Source organism: Phascolarctos cinereus, unplaced genomic scaffold, assembly GCF_003287225.1.
Source record: "Phascolarctos cinereus isolate Bilbo 61053 unplaced genomic scaffold, phaCin_HiC Scaffold_726;HRSCAF=1367, whole genome shotgun sequence".
Classification (NCBI taxonomy): Eukaryota; Metazoa; Chordata; class Mammalia; order Diprotodontia; family Phascolarctidae; genus Phascolarctos; species Phascolarctos cinereus.
Window position 1 is genome coordinate 657,397 of NW_027556098.1, and position 23,174 is coordinate 680,570.

The 23,174-nt window shown below is 39.6% G+C and overlaps 1 protein-coding gene across 7 annotated transcripts in view; it reads right to left on the bottom strand.

The window, feature by feature from the left end:
* PPEF1 (protein phosphatase with EF-hand domain 1) overlaps positions 1-22,190 on the bottom strand; it is a 138,243-nt gene extending 116,053 nt beyond the window's left edge. For 3 of the 7 annotated variants that reach the window (XM_078146077.1, XM_021007421.2, XM_021007422.2), the window contains exon 1: positions 702-1,011. The gene's annotated coding sequence lies outside the window, so the exon portion shown is untranslated. Of the gene's footprint in view, positions 1-701; positions 1,012-9,962; positions 10,149-22,054 lie in introns of those variants that run through there. The other 4 variants (XM_021007417.2, XM_021007419.2, XM_021007418.2 and 1 more) reach the window with 4 other exon arrangements.
* Between the last annotated feature and the right edge of the window lie 984 nt (positions 22,191-23,174).

The following is a 23,174-nucleotide window of genomic DNA, read 5'->3' on the forward strand; positions in this document are numbered from 1 at the left end:
CAAACTTCCCTATTTCTGTTGAAAGCAGCCCTGCCCTTTTAGTTACCCAGCTGGACAACCCTGGAATCATCCATGACTGCCCTCTTTCCTTATCTCAAATCACTTGCCATATCTTGTGCGTTCTAACTCCATAAAATCTCTACATCTGCCTCCCTTATCTCTACATGGTAAGAAGAACAAAAACAGTCACAATATCTGCCCATGCTCTGTCCATAGTGACTTTCCAGTAGCAAGCTTCCCAATCTTCCCCCTGGGTCAGCAGTAACAGGTAGAGCACTGTGCTTGTGTTCTGAGGGTGGGGCTCCAATGACGCTGTGACACAACCTCTGCCCCTTCAACAAATAACTGCTTTTTGAATCATTTTACGTTGCCTCTGGAGGCAGAGAACTTCTTGTCCACGCTGTACAGATGCTATTGTTCTTTGCCAAAGTCAAAAGAAGGCATCACAACCTTACTGTAGGGATTCAGCTGGAACAGTGTGCCTTTCAGTAAGCAAGGTTATGTCAGCATCTCTAAACCTACCCAGCTCTGCCAAACTTCAGCCTATTTAAAGGGCAATCGTAAACATTAAAGGTGAGATCCTAAAACTTGATTGCTGCTTTGTGAAGGAAGAGCTATTTACCTGTGGCAAGGCTATAGAAAAAAAAATTAGAAAGAAATAGGGGAGTTTAGCTGTCTGGACCAAAAGGGAAGATTCCTACCTTCTTTCTGCAGCCATCTTGGATCACACAAGATGACTAGTGAAGCAACAGAAACCGTCTGGCCACAGAACAACAGATGCCACAGCTTTAGGTTGAGACAGGGTCAAGAAGAGAATGTGACAGTGATAAATCAGTACCAGAGTTTGATGAATAGGTCAACAGGACCAGCTGGACGCAGCAGCTGAGATGGAGAAGGAGCCAGTCAGTGAAACCGAGTGAAAAGAAAGAATGAGCTTCAACAGGTGGCAACAGTTACCAGAGTCACCATCAGGAATCTAAGAAGCTTCCTGTCTACAAGACACAAAGCCAGCTGTCTGCAAGAGGAGGACTTCAGATACAGTCTTTGGGGAAGTCAAAATTTAGCTCTCTCTCAGTATGCCCAGCTAGCAGCTGCTAAAGAATTTGTCCCGCCCCCATCCCTCACTAGACAAGATATCTTGGCTAAGTACCTTACTCTGCTGTGCTCCCTGAGCCTGCTCTCTGCTGGCCACTTTCCCATTTGTCCATTGTCAATGGTCACCACCTTGTCCAGCTAAGCTGAAATCCTTGGCTACAGTATGGCTAAACTCCTTTAGAAAGAACCTATAATTTTAGCTACCCGAGGAGGCTGAGGCTAGCAGATCTCTAGAGCTCCGGAGTTCTGAGCTACAGTAGCCTAAGCCCGCTGAGTATCTACGCGTTCGGCATCACTATGATGAGCCTCCAGGGCTGGGGGTCTAAGGAACTGGCCCTACATCAAAAATGGAGCAAGTCAAAACTCTCATGCCAATCAGTGATATTAAGACCACTAGTAGCCCCTATAATCTCAGCTTGGGCAAAATTGAAGAAATCAGTCTTAATTTAGATCAAAACAAGAAAAAGAACAAGAACAAGAACCCATACCCTAAAACAAGCAGAAAGTTCACACATTTATGCTCCCTTAAAAATAAGGGAGTTCTCTCATTTCCCAAGCCCAAACCTCTGCTTCTGGCATCTAATTCTGTCTTTAAATTTTCTTACCTGGATCCATTCCTTCATTTCTAAACTCTTGCTCTCTTTTCCCCCCTCTATCCTATTTGTCCATGTGAGGATGGAAATAATCATCTGAGGAAGATGGCAGATTAGAGGCAACCCAGATGTACTCTCTCAACATTCTCCTCCTAACAACTTTAAAATATATGCCTCAAATCAAATTTTGAAGGGACAGAGCCAACAAAAGATCCGGGTGTGACAATTTTCTGTCCTAAGAAAACTTAGGAGATCGACAGGAGAAGCTTGTGACACAGAGTAGAAGCCTGTCCAAAGCCCACACATAAAACAGAAGCAACAGTGGCCACATCAGCAGCAGTTTCAGGAGCTCTCAGCCCAGGGATGGTAAGGAGGTCAGACACATGGTCAGAAAGAAATGACAGGGAACCCTTTGCTGGCACTGAGTACAGCTGGCACTGATAGGCAATTCTATTGACCATATGCCATTCTGAGGTGCAATTCTAGGGCACAGAGGCGTGCTGGTGGTTGCCTGGTCACAAGGGAGCATGGACCCTGGTTGCAATGCCAAGACAAAGAGCAGTGCCAGTGCTCATGGCTGCAAGGGATCCTGGATAAAGACCAGAGCACAGACCAGGAGATTAGTGACCATGCCTCTCCTTGAATCACACCACCTTGTAAACACTGAAAACTAGCTGAAAACTGAAACCCCCCAGAACTAATTCTGAAAACAGCAGCATGAAAAAGCCTGAAGCTTAGAACAGTGCCTCCCCACTCTGAGGTGAGCAGAGCCCAACTTTAACATAAAGTTTAAAGTTAAGAAATAAGCTGGAAAATTAGCAAACAAACAAAAAAAAGAATTTAACCACAAAAAAGCTACTTCAGTGGCAGGAAGACCAAGACATAAACTCAGAAGAAGACAATGTGAAAACAGGTACAAAAAAGCCTCAAAAAATGCTAATTGGACCCAAGTCCAACAAGAATTCTTGGAAGAGTCAAAGAAAGAGATGAGCGGTAGAAGAAAAATTCCGAAAAAAAATGAGAGTGATACAAGAAAATTATGAAAAGAAAATTAACAGCTTAGTAACGGAGGCACAAAAATTCAATGAAGAAAGGAACTCCTTAAAAAGCAGAATTAGCCAAATAGAAAAAGAGGTACAAAAGCTCACTAAAGAAAATAATTCCTTAAAAATTAGAATGGGGCAAGTAGAAACTTATGACTCCATAGGACATCAAGAAACAATACAACAAAGTAAAAAGAATCAAAAAATAATACGTTAAATATCTCATTGGAAAAACTACTGATCTCAAAAATAGATTAAGGAGAGATAATTTAAGAATTATTAGATTACCTCAAAGCCATGATCAAAGAAAGAGCCTAGACATCATATTTCAAGACATTATCATAGAAAACTGCCTCGTTATCTTAGATACAGAGGGAAAAACAGAAATTGAAAGACTCCACCAATCACCTCCTGAAAGAGATCCCAAAATTAAAACTCCCAGGAATCTTATGGCCAAATTCCAGAGCTTCCAGGTCAAAGAGAAAGTACTTCAAGCAACCAGAAAGGAATAATTCAAATATTGTGGAGCTACAGTCAGCATAACAAAATTTAGCAGCTTCCACATTAAAGGAGCAGAGGGCTTAGAATATGATATTCTGGAATGCAAAGGAATTAAGGTTACAGTCAAGAATTGCTTACCCAGCAAAACTGAGTATAATCCTTCAGGGAGAAAAATAGATATTTAACAAAATAGAAGACTTTCAAGCATTTCTGATGAAAAGACCAAAGCTGAATAGAAAATCTGACATTCAAACAGAAAACTCAAGAGAAACATAAAAAGAAACATGAAAGAGCAATCATAAGTGTCTCAACAGAGTAAAACTGTTTCTCTCCCTATATGGGAAGAAGACACATGGAACTCCTAAGAACTTTATTATTATTAGAACAAGAATTTACACAGAAGAGGGCATGGATATGAGTCTGTTATATTGGAATGATCACCAAAAAAACTGAAGGGGTGAGAAAGAGGGATGCACTGGGAAAAGAGGGAAGGAAAGGTAGAACAGGGAAAGTTTTCTCACATAAAAGCGGCACATAAGAAAGAGCTTTTATAATGGGAGAAAAAAATGAAGGAGGAGCAGGCAATGCTTGAATCTCTCATTGAAATTGGTTCAAAGAGGGAAGACCATATATACACACTCATTTGTGTATATAAATGTAACTTACCCAATAGGGAAATAAGGGATAAAATGAAGGGAGGGGGTGATGAAAAGGACAAAGTAAGGAGGCAGTAGTTAGAAACAAAATAGACTTTTGAGGAGGGACAGGATAAAAAGAGAGGAAGAAACAGAAGATAGGGAGCAGATCCAAGATGGCAGAGTAAAAACAGGGACTTGTTTGAGCTCTCCCCTCAGCCCCTCCAAATACCTATAAAAAAATGGCTCTAAACAAATTCTAGAGCAGCAGAACTCACAAAAAGACAGTGAAACAATTTCCAGCTCAAGACAACCTGGATGGTTGGTGGGAAAGGTCTATCGTACTTGACTGGTAGAGGAGCACAGTTCAGCATGGGCCACGCCTGCAAAGACGGGACCCCAGCAAACTCAGAGCAGGGATCATGTAACTAAATCATGGGCAGCTGTGGAAGTTTCCAGACTTCTAAACCCACAAACACCAAAGATAACAGTGGGAAAGGTCTGTAGGACCTGGGTGAGAGAGGAGCACAGTCTAGCCCGGGCCCTAGCACAGCCCTGGGATGGAAGCCACAGTAGCAGCAGCTGCTTCCAGAGCTCTCAGCCCACAGATGGTAAGGGGATCAAACAACTGATTAGAAAGAGATTACAGGGATCTCTTTGCTAGCACTGAAGCAGGATTCTGTTGTTTTGCCCATACTTGGATCTGGGTCACAGTCCTGGGTGGCAGTCCTGGGAAGAGAAGGAGCGCTGGAATAGCAAAGCTTGCGGCAGAAGTGAAAAAGGAACCCTCCTCACAGTTCCGGGTCAGAAAAGAGTGCTTGTGGTCACTCACAGACCATAGCACAGGCCAGGAGAGGAGTAAACATGTCTCCTTAGATCATACCACCTTGGAAGAACTGAAAACTTACAGGTCCCTAAAAGTATCTCTGAAAACAGCTGCATAAAAGCCCTGAAGCTTGGGACTGCACATCCTCCACGCTGCAGAGCTCTACCTTAACAAAGAGTCAGGTAATTGGCTGGGGCGAGCAAACAGCAGAAAAAAACCCTCAGACTATAAAATTTTACTTTGGTAACAAGGAAGATCAAAACATATAATCAGAAGAAGACAACAAAGTCAAAGCTCCTACATCCAAAGCCTCCAAGAAAAATATGAATTGGTCTCAGGCCATGGAAGAGCTCAAAAACGGATTTTGAAAATCAAGTAAGAGAAGTAGAGGAAAAAATAGGAAGAGAAATGAGAGCGATGCAAGAAAATCATGAAAAACAAGTCAACAGCTTGCTAAAAGAGACCCCAAAAAAAATACTGAAGAAAATAACACCTTAAAAAATAGACTAACCCAAATGGCAAAAGAGGTCCAAAAAGCCAATGAGGAAAAGAATGCCTTAAAAAGCAAAATCAGCCAAATGGAAAAGAAGGTCCAAAAGCTCACTGAGGAAAATAATTCATTAAAAATCAGAATGGAGCAAATGGAAGCTAATGACTTCATGAGAAATCAAGAAATTATAAAACAAAACCAAAAGAATGAAAAAAATAGAAGACAATGTGAAATACTTCATTGCAAAAACAGCTGACCTAGAAAATAGATCCAGGAGAGATCATTTAAAAATTATTGGACTACCTGAAAGCCATGATCAAAAAAAGAGCCTAGACATCATCTTTCAAGAAATTATCAAGGAAAAGTGTTCTGATATTCTAGAACCAAAGGGTAAAATAGAAACTAAAAAAATCCACCAATCACCTCCTGAAAGAGATCCCAAAAGAAAAACTCCTAGGAATATTATAGCCAAATTCCAGAGTTCCCAGGTCAAGGAGAAAATATTGCAAGTAGCCAGAAAGAAACAATTCAAGTATTGTGAAAACACAATCAGGGTAACACAAGATTTAGCAGCTTCTACATTAAGGGATAGAAGGGCTTGGAGTATGATATTCTGGAGGTCAAAGGAGCTAGAATTAAAACCAAGAATCACCCACCTACCCAGTAAAACTGAGTGTAATGAATGAGGGGGGGGAAATTGACATTTAATGATGTAGAGGAATTTAATGCATTCCTAAGAAGCCAGAGCTAAATAGAAAATTTGACTTTCAAATACAAGACTCAAGAGAAGCATGAAAAAGTAAACAGGAAAGAAAAATCATAAGGGACTTACTAAAGTTGAACTGTTTACATTCCTACATAGAAAGATGATATTTGTAACTCATGAGACCTTTCTATTTATTACAATAGTTGGAGCGAACATATATATATACATATATATATATATACATATATATATATATACATATATATATACGTATATATATATATACATATATATATATACATATATATATATATATATATATATATGTATATATATATATATATATATATAGAGAGAGAGAGAGAGAGAGAGAGAGAGAGAGAGAAAGGACATAAGGTGAATTGAATATGAAAGGATGATATCTAAAAAATAAGATTAAGGAGTGAGAGAGGAATGTACTGGGAGAAGGAGAAAGGGAGAAGTAGAATGGGGTAAATTATCTCTCATAAAAGAGTCAAGAAAAAGCTTTTCCAGTGGAGGGGAAGAGGGGGAGGTAAGAGGGAATGAGTGAACTTTACTCTCGGTGGATTTGGCTTAAGGAGGGAATAATATACACACTCAATTGGGTATGGAAATCTATCTTACCCTACAGAAAAGTAGTGGGGGGGAAGGGGATAAGAGAAGGAGGGGTGATAGAAGGGAGGGCAGATTGAGGGAGAGAGTAATCAGAAACAAACACTTTTAAGGAGGAATAGGGACAAAGGAGAAATTAGAATAAATGGGGGTGGGGCGAGATCAGATGGAGGGAAATACAGTTAGTCTTTTACAACATGAACTATTATGGAAGTGTTTTGCATAACTACACATGTATAATCTATATCAAATTACTTGCCTTCCCAATGCGGGTGGGTGGGAGGGAGGAAAGGAGAGAATTTGGAACTCAAAGTTTTAAAAATGAATGTTAAAAACTGTTTCTACATGCAACTGGGAAATAAGATACATAGGCAACATGATATAGAAATCTATGTTACCCTAAAGGAAAATAAAAGGGGAAAAGGATAAGGGGGGGTGGGTGATAAAAGAGAGGGCAGATTGGAGGAAGAGGTAATCAGAATGCCCACCTTCATGGGGTGGAGGTAGAGGAGGGATAGGGAGAAAATTTGGAATTCAAAATCCTGTTGAAGTGAGCATTGAAAACTAAAAATAAATAAATAAATTGGAAAAAAGAGAAAGCAACAAAAGATAATGTGATGGAGAGAAATACAGTTAGTAATCATAACTGTGAATGTGAATAGGATGAGCTCACCCATAAAATGGAAACAGATAGTAGAATGGGTTGTAAACAAGAATCCAACAATATGTTGTTTACAAGAGACACACTTGAAACAGAAAGACACACAAAGTTAAAAATAAAATGCTGGAGCAGAATCTAATATACTTCAGATAAACTAAAAAAAGGTAAGGATAGCTATCATGATCTCAGACAAAGTTAAAGCAAAAATAGACCTAATTAGAAGAGATAATCAGGAAAACTACATTTTGTACTATAAATGAAACAATATAAAAAAATTTTACAGCAAGTTTCTCTGATAAAGGTCTCATTTCTCAAATATATACTGAGTATAGGACTGAATCAAATTCATGAAAACGAGTCATTCCCCAACTGATAAATGATCAAAGAATATAAAGAAGCAGTTTGCATAAAAAGAAATCAAACCTATCTGTAATCACACGAAAAAATACTCTAAATCACTAACTGATTAGAGAAAGGCAAATTAAAACAACTCTGAAGTACCACCTTACACCTAATAGAAATGTTAAATGCTGGAGGGAATGAGGGAAAAATAGGTACTCTGATTAACTGTTGGAGTAATGAACTGGTCCAACCATTCTAGAGAACAATTTGGAACTACACTCAAAGGGCCATAAAACTGTGCATACCCTTTGACCCAGCAATACTACTTAGAGCTCTGCATCCCAAAGAGATCAAAGAAAAAGGAAAAGGAGCTATTTGTACAAAAATATTTATAGCAGCTATTTTTGTGGTTGCAAAAAAATATACAAAGGGATGCACATTAATTGGGGAATGGATGAACAAAATATGGAGTATGATTGTGATGTAGTATTATTGTGCTATGAGAAATGTTAAATGTGTGGTTTCTGAAAAACCTGGTAAGACCTATATGAACTAACGCTAACTGAAGTGAAAAAAATCAGGAGATTATTGTGCACAGTAACACCAATGCTGTAATTATGATCATGTGAAAGACTCGGTTACTCTGTTCAATACAATTCAAGACAATCCCAAAGGACTCATGATGAAAAAAGGCTATCCACCTCCAGAGAGATAACTGATAAACTTTGAATACAAAGTGAAGAACAATTTTCTCACTTTCTTTATTTTTCTTGTTTGTTTAAAAAAAATACAGCTAATATGGAAATGTTTTGCATGATTTCACATGTATAATTGATATTATATTGCTTGCCTTCTCAGTGAGTGGGGGAGGGGATAGAATTTAGGAGAGCATTTAGAACTCAAATTTTTTTTAAAAAAAGAATGCTAAAAATAAACAAATAATAACTTTTTTTAACACTTTTTTTTAAAAATTCTGAGCAAGTTTGTAAATGAGAGGGTGAAAATAAAGTCCAAAAGCATCCATGCTCAAGGGAAAATTCACTGTATCTGATAATTCTCAGTGCTATTTCCTGTCCATTTAATATGTCTCAGAGTTGCTTTAACTTTCACCTCTCATCATAAGTTATATGGAACAATTTTTCTTCTGGTTATGTATAGCTTGGAATTCTTGTTTCTTCAAATCCTTTAAGAATTTATTTATATTAGAGAATGACTCACTTTTACATATTTGTGTTAATTCCTTATGTAGCCTTTATTACACTTATCAGAGATAGCTGAAGCAAAGTGTTTTTCTCCAAAATAAAGTTTCACTACTTATTCTTGCTGCATTAATTTTTTCATGCAAAAGCTTTTTAATTTTAAATAACCTAAGTTTTTTATTTCTCTTTTATGATCACCTCTATCTATTATTTGGTTAAGAATTCTACCCTGAGCCATCTTTGTGAAAGGCATTATTTCATTTCATTCTTTATTCTGTTGTCTTTTTGTACTTCATTGTACAAATTTTGCCTTGTTTTCTATCGGTTTATATAAATCTGACTGCAGGAACTATGTTTTCATCTTTTCTACATAGTCCACAATTCCTCAGGTATGGTAGGTGCTCAAAAATACTTGCTGTGTAAGTGAAATAATTTATAAATGCTAACCAAGAAAGAGAATTCCTTTCCTTAGGAGGAACCTGTAGAGACAAAAGAATTGGGTAGGTTAAGTCCCTAAGAACTAGCAGAATGTATGTTTCACTGAATTCATTCTGGCTCTTCTCCTTAATTGTTAAAAACAAGGAGTTCAGTGATTTAAAAAAAAAAACAAGTTAGGTGTGCCATGGCCTTAGAGGCCTCATGTAAAACTGCTCTGAACTGATCAATCTAGAAACCCTTCCTTGATAAGGAAGGGGCATTGTAGGAGTTAGTCTTTCAGTTCTTGTGTACATATGAAAACTATTTTGCAAACCCCAGAAGATAAAATCTTTGTTCAAGGGGATTAAGGGATGACATAATTTTCATAATAATCTAAATGTACCAACAGGGTGAAGAGATTGATATCTAGAAGCAGACTATGTAGCCTGATAAGGGAAGACAAAGTGACATAACACAGTTACACAGAGAAGTGATCAGAACAAAAACATGAAAGATTCTGTTATCTCATCTGAATGGGAATAACTCCCCTCCATTTATATTCCTCAGTATTGGTGTATTCTGCATCATTATAAATAGGTCAGAACTCTATAGATCACAAAGCCGTCTATCTTTGTCTACTTAATAATGATGATTGCTTTTCAATCATCATGTTTAAAGCTTAATTCTGTACTTACTGAATTTCAAAGCAATAAGGTACATCACACAAGCATATGTCTACTCTTTTAGAGAATGACATATGTCTGTGATGTAGAATTGTGCTTATAAAAAAATTTAGAATGAACTGAAATCAGACATATTACCTGTTTTTCTTGTGCTTGGTCAATGCAGAGGTTTTCCTCACCACAGTCTTTCCAAGAAAAACAAAAAATAACAAAGCACCCCTTTTCTCAGTTATCAGACTATGAGGTGGGGTATAGAAATCTGAAAAAAGGCAGACACTTTAGTTCTTTTGAAAGCACTAGAGCTCACAGCCTGCAATGTTTTGTGTCTTCCTGACATCTCTGCGATTATCTGCAGGGAGTTTTCTGGCTAAATAAATAAATAAAAAGAGAAAGAACTGCTTTCCCTATTTTTCCAGCCTGAAATAGGAGCACAGAATTACAGATAAAGTAGTGGGTTGCACCAAGACTGCAAAGTACTGCAGCTGTGTGCTCCCTCCTCTACAGGAAAATCGAAAATCACAAGTCTGTACATAAGGAGATGAGATTAAGTTATCTGCTGCAAATCAACAGTCACGTGTTCAGTTCCAAGTGATCCTTGTCAAGGGGAACAGCCTATGTATTACAAGGACCAGACCACAACTTGCATGAGTAAACTGTACCAGTGCAAATCATACAAAAAGATTTTACTGCCTGAAAAAAGTATATATCTGTATGTATGTATGTATGTGTGTGCAGATAGATACAATTATAGATATCTCTCCTTTTCTCAGGTAGTAAAATCCTTTTTTAATAATTTTATCATTTACACTGATATGTGTGTTTGTATGTATGTGCATATGGATATATATATACACACACACACACACACACACACACACACATGCACATACACATATATACATCTATATGGCAGCCAGGTGGTGCAGTAGACAGAGCACTGGGCTTTGAATCAGGAAGGCTCATCTTCATGAGCTCAAATCTTGCCTCAGACACTTGCTGTGTGACCCTGGACAAGTCACTTAACCCTGTTTGCCTCAGTTTCCACATTATTAAACAAGCTGCAGAAAGAAATGGAAAACCACACCAATATCTTTGCCAAGAAAACCCCAAATGGGTTCACAAAGACTCAGACTTCAAAAGCACATTAGGTAATTAGATATTAAATTAGAAGAATTAAAGTATTTTCAAAAATAAAAACAAAAAAATTAGATGTTAAGAAAGGTAGTCCAAACACCAAATGTTCATGCAAGAACCAAGAATTCTAGACATTTATGTAGTTTAAGGCAAAAGGATGCTTTGTGTTAGAAATGGTTTTTTTTCATAGCCCATTAAAATGTTTGCTGGAAGTCACACAAAGTTACATAAAGTCATGCTTTTTCTCATCCACAAAGAAGAGAAAAAAGGCTTTCATTATTCTATGTTAGGGAATATGTGGAAGCAAAGGTTATCTGGGAGCAAAGTATAGGCTCTAACAGCCACAGTCTTTACGACAAAAAGTAGTCATTTTCATACCTGGAACAAACAACAGGCAAGAAAGACACCTTCGTTTTGGATGTGAGAAGACCCCATGACACAAGGTGGTTCAGTAGATAGAGGACTAGTCCTGCAGTCAGGAGGACCTGAGTTCAAATCCAACCCTCAGGCACTTACTAGCTGTGTGACCTTGGGCAAGTCACTTAACCCTGTTTGCCTCAGTTTCCTCATCTGTAAAATAAGCTGGAGAAGGAAATGGTAAACCACTCCAATATCTTTGCCAAGAAAACTCCAAATGGATTCATAAAGTGTGGGACACTGATGGGGGTTGGGATCTGGGCCCCAGAAAGGAAAAACCCTAGACTTTCCCACATGGCCAAATCTCTGGCATTCACCTGAGGCTATAATCCCATCAACTGGCCTTTCACTGTGGCTACACCCAATCTCCCCTCCATTGTCTTGCCTCCTTATGGTCCCAGGCCACTTCCCACCCTTAGTCCTATCTAGGCTCCATTTCCCTGGAATTCTATTACCTCATAGACCACTTGGCCACTCCTAAATCCCTCCCACAGTCTTTTTGTACATAAGGTCCATCTTGTCTCCGTTAAGATGCTTAGATTCTTATAATCTAGCCACTGGTCAGATTCTTATCATCAAGCCAATAGCTTACTAATGTTCAGACTCCTTCAGAGTCTGCCCAATATGACAGATGTTCTAATAAACCTTGTCTTTGGCTGAAAGAAGGCTTGGGTCGAATTCCTTTGGGCAGGATCCGCATGTTGTGATTTTGGGGTCTCAGTACCCCTGAACCCCTAAACCACATCAACACAACTGAAAAACTGAATAACAACATGACACAAAAGCAAGGGTTGGAGAGGCACTCTACCCCCATGGGTCATCTAGTCCAGGGGTGGAGAACCTGTGGCCTCGAGGCCACATTTGGCCTTCTAGGTCCTCCAGCATGGCCTTTGACTGAGTCCAAGTTTTATGAACAAATCCTTTTATCAAGGGGATTTGTTCTATGAAGTTTAGATTCAGTGGAAGGGCTGCAGGTTCCCCACCCCAGATCTAGTCACTAGTGGTTTCCAATAAAATCCAATCCAACTATCTTGTCACGGAGCTTCTACTAGGGAGAGGAGGTATGGAATAGTGAATAGAGAGGAGGCCTTAAAGCCAGGAAGACTAATTCAAACCCCACCTCTAACACACACCACAAGTCTGACTCTGGACAAATCAGTGCCATAAGCAGCTCTAACATTCCATGCAGAATTTGGAGGGATGAGGAGAGAACAGACGCTCACATGACGCCTACTCCATGCCAAACACTGTACTAAGTACTTTTATAAACATTGTCTCAGTTGATCTTCACAACAACCCTGAACTAGTAGATGCTATTATTACACCCATTTTACAGCTGGCAAAACTAAAGTTAAATGACTTGCCCAAGATCTCACAGTTAGTGTCTAAAGGTCTTCCTGATCCCAAGTCCCGTGCTCTACCCACTGAGCCACCAGCAGCATAGATGAAAATATGCCAACTTGCATTGGGAGAAAGAGGTTCTTCCCCTAGGAATTCCCTGCACTGATGAAACCACAGGTCCTGGCCCTATTACTAAGCCACTGGGAACTGGCCAATGAGTACCTAGTGCTGTGAGCATGCATTGGTGGATGGGGATTAGACTGGGATGAGTGAAGATTGAGGGGGGCGCAGGTTAGGGTCTCTGCCTGCTGCCACATCTGGAAGCAGACAATCCTACTCATATTCCCAAGGCTGGGCCCCCATTTGGCCACTCGTCTCTCAGACCTATACGCACCTCAGATACAAAAACAAAACCAATGACAGTGCCTACCCTCAAGGAGTTTATATTGCACTCAGGGGATACAACGTGTAAACAGTTAAGTATATAAACGGTTATTTGAAGTGGAAGAACACACTAAGGCAACCAAAATAAGCTTCTTATATGAGGTGGCACATGAATAAAGCCTTGAGGGAAACTGCAGATTGTAGGTAATAGTGTTACTCTCAGCCCAGAGAACAACCTGCATACACATAGGCATGAAAGGCTCAGAAGTCTGGACATGAAGAGATAAACCTGGAAAAGGCAGCCCTGGCTTTAAAGGCCAACTCCAGAATGTGCGTTTTAGCCTGCAGGCAAAAGGGAAATAGAGAAGATTTGGGAGCAGGGGAATGGCATGGTTGGACTTGTGCTTTAGAAAGTTTATTTTGGCAGGTTTGTGGGAGGATGCACAGCAGAGGGGAAAAATTAGAAACAGGAAGACCAATTAGGAGGCTATTGAAATAGTACAGGCAGGAGAGGATTAGGGCCTGAAGTGGTACAGAAGCCCTAAGAGTAGAGAGAAAGAGACAGAAGTAAGAGATTTTGTGGAGGTAGATTTGGTAAGCTATTGCAAGTGTGTACATAAAAGGAGATAGAAGTGTCAAAAATGTTTTCCAAGACTGAACCTGAGCGATTGGAAAGATAAGATCAGAAGAAACAGTTTAAAGTATGAAGAAGAGGAACTGAGATGGGGAGATGACTGAATTTTATTTTGGTGGATATATTAAATTTGTGATGTCTCTCAGACATCTAGAGATGTCCAACTGGCTAGTTGGTGGTTCTGGTCTGGAGCTTGAAAGATAAGACCTGGATATACAGGACCCTTCTGCAAAAAGATTATAGTTAAACTCACGGGGGCTAATAAGATCACCTTGAGAGAAAGTGTAGCTATTGAAAAGAAGTGGGTCCAGGGCAAGGCCTTAGGATATATCCACAGTTAGGGGAGTGATAGGAGTGGGTCATCCAATAAACTAAGAGGAAGAGGTTGAACAGGTAGGAAGAGAGAGCAATGTCACAAAAGCTGAGGAAGGAGAGACTATTCAGCAGGAGGGATGTGCTCAACACCATCAAAAGCTAAAATAAAAGGGACAGGGAGGACAGAGAAGGAGGGAGGGACAGAATTGGGAATTCAAAACTTAGGAAAAAAAGTTTTAAAAATTGTTTCAACATATAGTTAGGGAAAAAAGAAAACATATTTTAAAAAGCCAGAGCAAGGTCTAGAATGAGAACTGAGGAAAAGCTATAGAAGATTTAGCAATTATCTAAGAAATTGGTCAACCTTAGAAAAAAGCAGTTTCAGTTGAATAATGAGGTCAGAAGCCAGGTTGCAGGACTGAGAAGTGAATTTGAGGAGAAGACATAAAGGCAAGGGGTATAGATGTTTTATTTTTCCAGGAATCTTGTACTGAAAAGGTAGGAGATTTATAAACAATTCCTTCATGTTTTGACTATTCTCATTAATTAGGTACTAATTAGGCCAGAGATTGCCTGGGATGGTAAATGTAGGAAAGGGTCAAGTTCAACACTTCTTTCCCCATCCCCACCCCCTTTCTTTCCATCAGGCCTCTCTCTTTCTGCATGGGATCTGGCACATCAGTCTCTTCCTAGGTGATGGTAGATGAGGCTGGGGTCCAGACAAAAGATAGCAAAGGGTGTGGAAAATAGTGATAGCAGGGAACTTGCCTGTCCTAAGCTTCACATAAAGGCGAGGTCTTTTCCCTATAGAGTTTCTGGAGGGGCTAAGGGTCACATGAAGGAACACATCTTGAGCCAGATATAGTCATTCTCTTCTCCCAGCAGTGACCTTCAGAACTCATCTCCTCTTCGGACTCTTGGGGAAACCCTGTCTCAGGATGACAGGTCTGGGGGAACCCCAGTAGGTGAAGAAGTGGTGAGCATTTACAGTGGTACCTCCCTTCCCACGTGATAGGATATTTCCTCATGCCCTACCTTACCCTACCTAGTGGGAATTTAAAGTGGAATGGTGAGACAGATGATGGGTGGCTGAGGTCCCAAACCCTGGAGGTTTAAAAATTGAGCCCAGCCATAGTTCCCTTTTCCTCTTCCCCTTCCTACTTTGACTCACATGGGAAACGCCCAGGACACTGGCACTGTGGGAGGTGTGGTACAGGTATGGTAGAGGGAAAAGAACCCTGGCTCTAGAGTCAAAGAACCTGGATTCAAATACCACCCTTGAGACCTATAAATAACTTAAGCTCCCTGAGTTTCATTTTCTTCATCTATAAAATGGGGTAGGGGGTGAAGTAGAGCACTAGATTACCTATGAAGTCTCTTCCAGCTTTGAATGGTCCTGTACCTAAGTCCAGTTCCCCCTGACTCTGAAGGTTCAGTAGTGAATTAAGCACATTCCCTGAAGGAAGCCAGAATGCTGAAAGTCTTACCCCTTCTTTGTAACTCTCCCCTGCTGGGTTATAGCCCTTTAGACATGACTAGGGCAAAGCCAGCAGCAATTCATAACAATCTAAAATTTCAGCTGCCGAGGGGATCTTTTTTGTTAGCTACAACTGCCGTCCTAAGAACAGTCCTCCAGCAGCACTGACAGTAACTTGCAGACAGAACTGTTCCTGGTCGGTGACACAACATATGTGTTTGTCAGCATAATCTCCTTGGGAACTGCAGGCTGGAATTTAAACTACTCTAGCCAAAATGATTTCATAATCATAGATTAAACTGCTCTGGAAGCTTGATTTCTTTGTGTTCTGCTGTAGAAAAAAGAAATAGAAAGGCAGGCAAACCCTTCATTTTGCTGTAATTACTTTTTTTAAATTACAAATGTAGTTTTGTGCTTTTATAATTCTAATAATAAGTGAACCAGCACTGTATTAAATCCTCCCTGGAACCTTACTATCATACTACTTACTAGAGAAGAATTTAGTCCATCTTGGAACCTATCAAAGAGAACTTAATGATCAAGGTACCATTAAAAGGGAATTGATAAAGGGCAGCTAGGTGGTGTACTGGATAGGGCATCTGCTGTGGAGTCAGGAAGACCTGAGTTCAAATCTGACTCAAATACTTAATAGCTATGTGACCGTGGGCAAGTCACTTAACTCCAATTGCCTCAAAAAAACAAATAAATAAATAAAGCAATTGATAAGGACCTGTTCAGTTTATGTCTTTGTATCCCCAGCACTTAGTGTGAGGCTTCATACATAATAGGCATTTATTGTTGAATTCAATTGGATTGAAAGTGATTTCCCATGGCATGGTCCATAAGAATAGATTATGATGAATTACTGGTATACCTAAATTCCTTTAGACAAGTTTGGAGAATACAAGTTTGGAGAATTCTCTTGTTTTCTTGAAAAACTTTTTTTGTTAATTTCACAATCATGCTTCCTGTGTTTCCCAGAGACACATCCAATCAACCCACAATAATTAATCTGCCTTGCTATGGACACCTCCAGAATAATGGTCACAGCGATACATGAGCAGCATGTAAGGGAAAGGGAATGTAACTGCTGACCCTCCCAGTTGATACAGTCCCAGAATACAGCCACATGTGAAGAAGTTTTAATGGGTAACAAGATATCATATATGCTCTTAGCCCTTGAGGAGGTGTGAACATCATTTCGATTAAGTCAAGAAAGGAACAACTCTAGCCACATTTGAGGACAGCAAGGTGTTCAACAGCTAAGCCTTTAAAAAACATCTTAAGAGTTCCAAGATTTTGCAAGCCAGTGTCTGTGATGGAGACACTTTACAAGAGGAAGGGAAGGAGAAAGGGAAAAAAGAAGGGGAGGAGGAAAGAGAAAGCACATTGACAATGTAGCTTTGAAGGCAAACAACTATACTAGTAGAAGAAACTGCATCCAGATGGTAAGCAGACATACACACTCCAGACAAAGATAAAGAACAGACAACTGAGGAAGAAAGAAGCCTCAGACAGCACTTTCTTGCTGTTGCTCAACTGTTTCAGTCCTGTCTGACTCTTCGTGACTCCATTTGAGGTTTTCTTGGTAAAGGTACTGGAGTGGTTTACCCTTTCCTTCTCCAGCTCATTTCTACAGATGAGGAAACTGAGGCAAACAAGGTTAAATGACTTGCCCGAGGTCACACAGCTAGGAAATGGTGAGGCATATTTAAACTTCCTGACTCCCGGCCCAGAGCTTTATCAACTGCATCACCTAACTGCCCCTCAAGGAACACAACCCCTGGCAATTGAGAATTGGGTTGTAGAGAGGAACAGGCTCTGAAAATCCAGCAAAAGAACTCTGTGAAGACAGAAGGACATCCAGGCTCTGCAGCCAGGGGTTGTGAGGTGACTTTGTCAAATATGTATTCTACAGGTATAGCTCACTACTATAGTACTCTGTTTGACCCCTCCCTTTTCTTTCTTAGGAACACTTGTGAGTCAGTCAACAAGCATTTATTAAGCACCCACTATGTTTCATTGAACTATGCGTACCTCTTGACTCAGAAACGCCACAACTAAGTTTATATATCAAAAAGCTCAATGAAAGAGGAAAGGATCCATATGTCATGTCAGATCAACAAGCATCTATTAAGTGATTACTACATGCCAAGCACTGTGCTAAGCACTGGGGTTATAAAGAAAGTTTAAAAAACAATTCTTACCTTCAAGGAGTTTACAATATAATGGGACAGATAGCATGTAAACAATTATAAGTAAGATATATTCTGGGGAAATTAGAGTTAATCTCAGAGGGAAGGAATTAGCAGTGGGGTAGACTGGGTAGACCTTCTACAATAGACAATATTTTCACTGGGGCTTGAAGGAAACCAGTGAAGCCAGGAGACAAGAGATGGGGAGAGAGAGAGAATTCCAGGTGTGGAGAATATGAAAATGCATGGAGTTGAGAAATGGAGTGCCTTCTTTCAGAACAGCAAGGAAGCCAATGTCGCTGAAACACAAAATAGGAGAATTGGGGATATAGAAAGGAATTGGGGATGGAAAGGTGGGAGGGGGAAAAATTATAAAGCCAGACAGAAGATTTTGTTTTGATCCTGGAGGTGATAGGGAGCCACTGGAGTTTGGGGATGTGGGAGTGATAGGGACATGTCTAGACCTGCAGTTTAGTAAGATCAATTTGATAGCTAAGTGGAGGATAGACTGGAGTAGGGAGAAATTTGAGTCAAGGAGGCCAACCAGAAAATTATTGCAATAGTCCAGGAGTGAGGTGATGAGGGCCTGCATGAAAGTTATGGAAGAAATATCAGAGCGGAATAGAGAGTATGCATATACGAGAGATGTCACAAATGTGGAGACAGGACATGGCAATAAATTGGAAATAGGGGGGTAAGTGAGGAGTTGAGGATACCTAGGTTTTAAGGCTGCATAACTGGGAGCATGGTAATACTTTGAGCAATAATCAGGAAGTTAAGAAGAAGGGAAACTTTTGGAGGAAAGATAACGAATTCAGTTTTGAACTTGCTGAACTGAATGTCTTTGAGACATCCAGATGTACAACAGGCATTTGGAGATTCAAGACTAGAGGTTAGGAAGAGAGGTAAGGCTGGATAAACAGATCTAAGAATCATCAGCTTTGGGGGAGTATCAATATGTATGTTGGAGTCCTCTAACATGAGATCCAGAGTGGAGGAGGAGAAAGACTGTGAGTTAGGGCACTGAACTCACTGAGGGAAAAAATGTCCTGGAGGCCAGAGGAGAACAGCTACTAGAATCTTGATTGGGTGGCAAATATGGATCAACTGAACCTTAGAAAAGGAGAGGCTACTGAGTGATGGAAGAAGAGGAAGATCCTGGAAGTGGCACTGGGGAGCAAGGAATATTCCAACTTTCCCACCTCAACCAATGAGTTGGAGGGTATAAGTAAAAGTTAGACCGGTGTTAGAACGGGTTGTGAGGAAAGTGATGTCAACAGGAGAGAGCCAGGTCCTAGTGAGAGCAAGAAGATGGAAGGAGTGGAAAATGAAGAGACTTAAGTTGAAAGCAAGTTTGTTACCTGTGGAGTGGGCATTCCAAAGAGCAGAGCGAAAGGAGCAGGTAGCTTTAGAGTGGGGTGTAAGTTGGGAATGAGAATAAGGGATCATGCAGTGGGGGATGGAGAAAGGTTTGAATAATGACAGCTGAGGGTTCAGAATCCCTGGGACTGGGGAAGGGAGGATGGAATGGAAGTCTGTTAATAATAATAGCTAGCATTTGCATAGTGCATTAAGTTTTGCAAGGCCCTACACAATTACTATCTAATTTTTATCCTCACAACACTGGGAGGTAGGTACTATTATTATCATTCCCATTTTATGATGAAGAAACTGAGGCAGACAGAGGTTTAAGTGACTTGCCCAGGGTCACACAGCTAGTATGTTTCTGAGGTCTGATTTGAACTCAGGGGTTCCTGACTCGAGTCCTGACTGAGTCAGAGAGATACCTCTAGCTGACTGTGAATCATAGAGGAATGAGCATCCAGGGGACTAGGCACTACTGCATAGCTAGACAGTTGGAAGGGTAGAGGTAAGCTCAGGGAACACTGCTGCTGTCAGCTCAATGAGCCTTCCTGGGAAGGCTCAGCATTTGTAGAAGAATGACTTCTGCTTGATGGGAAGGGGGAATGTTTTATAACTACTGTTCTTCAAGTCATTTGAATAAATGCCATTGTTAAGTTAGGTGAGCTCTACCTTTCGGGGCAGTTAGCTAGCTAGATCAGGTTAGCCTCCAGTTAAAGGGGGATCATCTTTTACATTTTGGTGTCAGAAAAGAACTGCTCTCTCCAAATTCATCCAGGATATTTTCTGGGACTTTCTTCGCACTCAGCTGGCAAAAACCTGCCTTTTGGTTGAGATTTCCTTGGACTCTAAGTCATCCAGGCCTGCAAAATGGGGCTCTGTCTCCTGCTTTTGGATTTGTCACTTTATTTACATGTTCTGAATCAACCATGGCCAGGCTGGAGTCCTACCAGTAATAACAAACCAAATCTCTTCCCGCTTAGACAACTAAAGATACCCGACTGGGTCTTTGAGGTTTGGTGTCAAGGACCATTGCAAATAGCGGTTCTCTCTTCTATTAATGGCTTACTTTCACAGAAGTTTACTCCCCTGCTATGATAAGAGATCTAAATAAAGGATTGGCCTTGGTAACTTTCCTGCTTCCTCTTTGAGGAAAGAAACAGGTCATGTGCCCTTCTCATCATCAGTGTGAAAATCAGTGTCTAACTTCTTCCCAACAAAATAAGATTGCTCTATACTCAACCTCTCTGATTTCACCTTTTTTTTTTTCATACCTACCTATCCTTCTTGCATTAAGGCATTTGCCTTGTATTTATATACTCTGTGATGAGTATTTTGAGTTCTAACAAACTTAGTTCAGATACAAACTGGTTTTTTGAGGATCAAATTCCTTTTCACAAAGCGTAACGTAAATTATATATTGTACATTGACTCATAACATATTAAATTCTAACAGATTTTAAAATGGTTTTCCCATGTATGCAAGAAGCATGTTGTTTCTGCATCTATAGACTAAGGGCTTTCCATAGTCCAACTTCTGGATGCCCTCAAGATTTTGCTGAGGATTTCATTCAAAATGGTATGCTGTAAGAGGAGTTTGGTATAGAGAGGAAGAACCAGAAACTCCTGGATTCAAGTTCCCTTACCCCTTGCAAAATGGATATGTGACCTTGGGCAAGTCACTTGACCCCCTGAGCCCTCTAACCAATTCTCTAAGACTAAATTAAAAGGAAGGTATTGACCTACATTGCTAGAGGGAGTTTCCCTTACCTAAGTATTTCCTATACCCTTGAAATCATAGTTCCAACATCAAGCTCCTACATTTCAAAAGGCAATTAAAAGTTGCTAGAATGAGGATTATAGTAGAAGTATCATTTATATCCTCATGTATAGACTAGATTCATGATAGCCTATTTTTATCACGTGAACAATCTAGGCAAATTAAAGTGCTGATGAAACCCTTGACTTCATGCTTTGCTAAGTGTTCATTCTGTCCTAAAACACAAATAATTGTAACTGTTTTGATCCTTTGGATTTGTTTACCTCGCAAATGTAAATCAGATTTCCAGCTTCATCAGTGTCTCATTGGTGTCTCAGAACACGTTTCTTACACGTGGTTCTTGCTTTAGTGAATAACGGTACTTTTTAATGCTGCTACTATGCGTTCTTTGAATTTCTCAGTATTTACACTCTTCACATAGCTCAGTTTTGCACATAGCATGATTTGGTGACAGACCAATCTCAGTTTCTCATTTTTTAGTCTCTTTGTGTAGGAGCTACAACCCAAAACAACAACAACAACAACCCAAATTGATGCAAAACAAAAGAAATGTGCTTATGCTTATTGGTTGTTATGTCAATGAAATGCACATTTAAAATAATAAATCTAAGACCACATACGTTGGAATCATCTTCAGAGTCCCTGCCCCTGGGGCTGTGTAACAGGTGACACCATATTTTTGTTGGGGTGGTGGTGTTTTTATCCAGACCAGTGATTTCATCAACATAGGCAACTCCCAAGAAGAAAACTCCATCCCCTTACACAGATCTAATTTAGAGTCTTAAAGAGTTGGCTATGGCAACAAAGCTAGATTTGAACCTTTATCTTCTTGACTAGAAGGCTAGCCCTCCATCCCTTATGCTACAAGGAACATGTTATAGAATAATAATCATAATCTTTTTTATTATTATCATTATATTATTATGAACATATTTCTGACATTTCAGATACTAAGATCCTTTGGACTAAATCTAAGGACAAAGCCATCCCACCCTGTGATGAGGGTTGTTTGTAACATAAATAACAAACAAGATAACATAAACCTCAAAAAACAAAAAATGTATAATTGTTGAAACAAAGCATGATCAAAGCAAATTAAGGATGGAAGGGGCATAATATTTTACTGCACAGTTTCTATTCCTATACAGATTTTGTTTTCTTTCAATTAATCTGATTCAGTAAGTGTCTTACCCTTCCCTCTAAGATTTATCAATCTCACTTATGTTCAAGAAAAATGGATTCTCAGATCTCCACTTTGACTGCTGTTGAATCTTTTGGCCTGACCAGCAGGCCAATCCATAGCAGTACTTATGAGTCTTAATTAGAAAGACTTCCTCCTGCCTCCTTTCTGGAATATTCTGAAGGTAAATTCTAGAATGGTTCTTTGGTGGGTTACCTTGGCAACCCCACAATGTTAGGAGACATAGCAGTGCCTTCCTTGAAAAGATGGGTTTGATTAATCACTCTATGCTTGTCCAAAGGATGAATTTCCAGATGCTTCATTTTTCCTTTCTGCTCTTGCTATCTGTAGTCAGGCATTTTGCTGCTCATGAATGTGGAAAGTAAAGGAAAGTACAATTTAAATCCATCAATTTTGTCATTTGCTGGCTTCTTTGTTTAAAGGTTTGTTCAACGAGAAGATTACAACTAATTGATAAAAGACCTAGGCAAAAAGCTTGGATTATTATCATATTTTTATTCTATGTAATTATATTTTTATTTCATATAATTACTCCCATTAAGCATGATTGTGCTAAAACATATTGCTATCTAAGAGTGTATTCTTTGTAATGAGCATTTATTATTTACAAGTGTGACATAATGGATAAAGAGCAGGCCCTAAAGCCATGAAGCCCTCAGCCTAAGTCCTACATCTGACATATACTAGCTTTGTCGCCTGGGAAAATCACTCAACCTCAGTATTCTACATAGCTAATATTATAAGTTGTAAAGAAAGTACTGACCAACACTGGTATAGAGAGTTTCTTCATGCAAAAGTCTCCTATGTCAATGAAATCATAGACTGTCCCTCTTCCTATATTTTAAGAGTCTCTTCCTCCCAAATAACCCAAAGCACATACAAATTATTTTACAATTAGCATCTCTAAAAACTAATATGACACATGGGAACAGTAGAGAGGGATGGTAATGGTAGCAAACATTTATATAGCACTTAAAGGATTGGAAAGCATTTTACACTTTATATCATTTGATGCTCACAACACTCTGTGACATATACTGACTGTAAATCTTCCATCTATCTAGCACCTTAAGGTTTATAAAATGCTTTGTTTACAAAATCCTGTGAGGT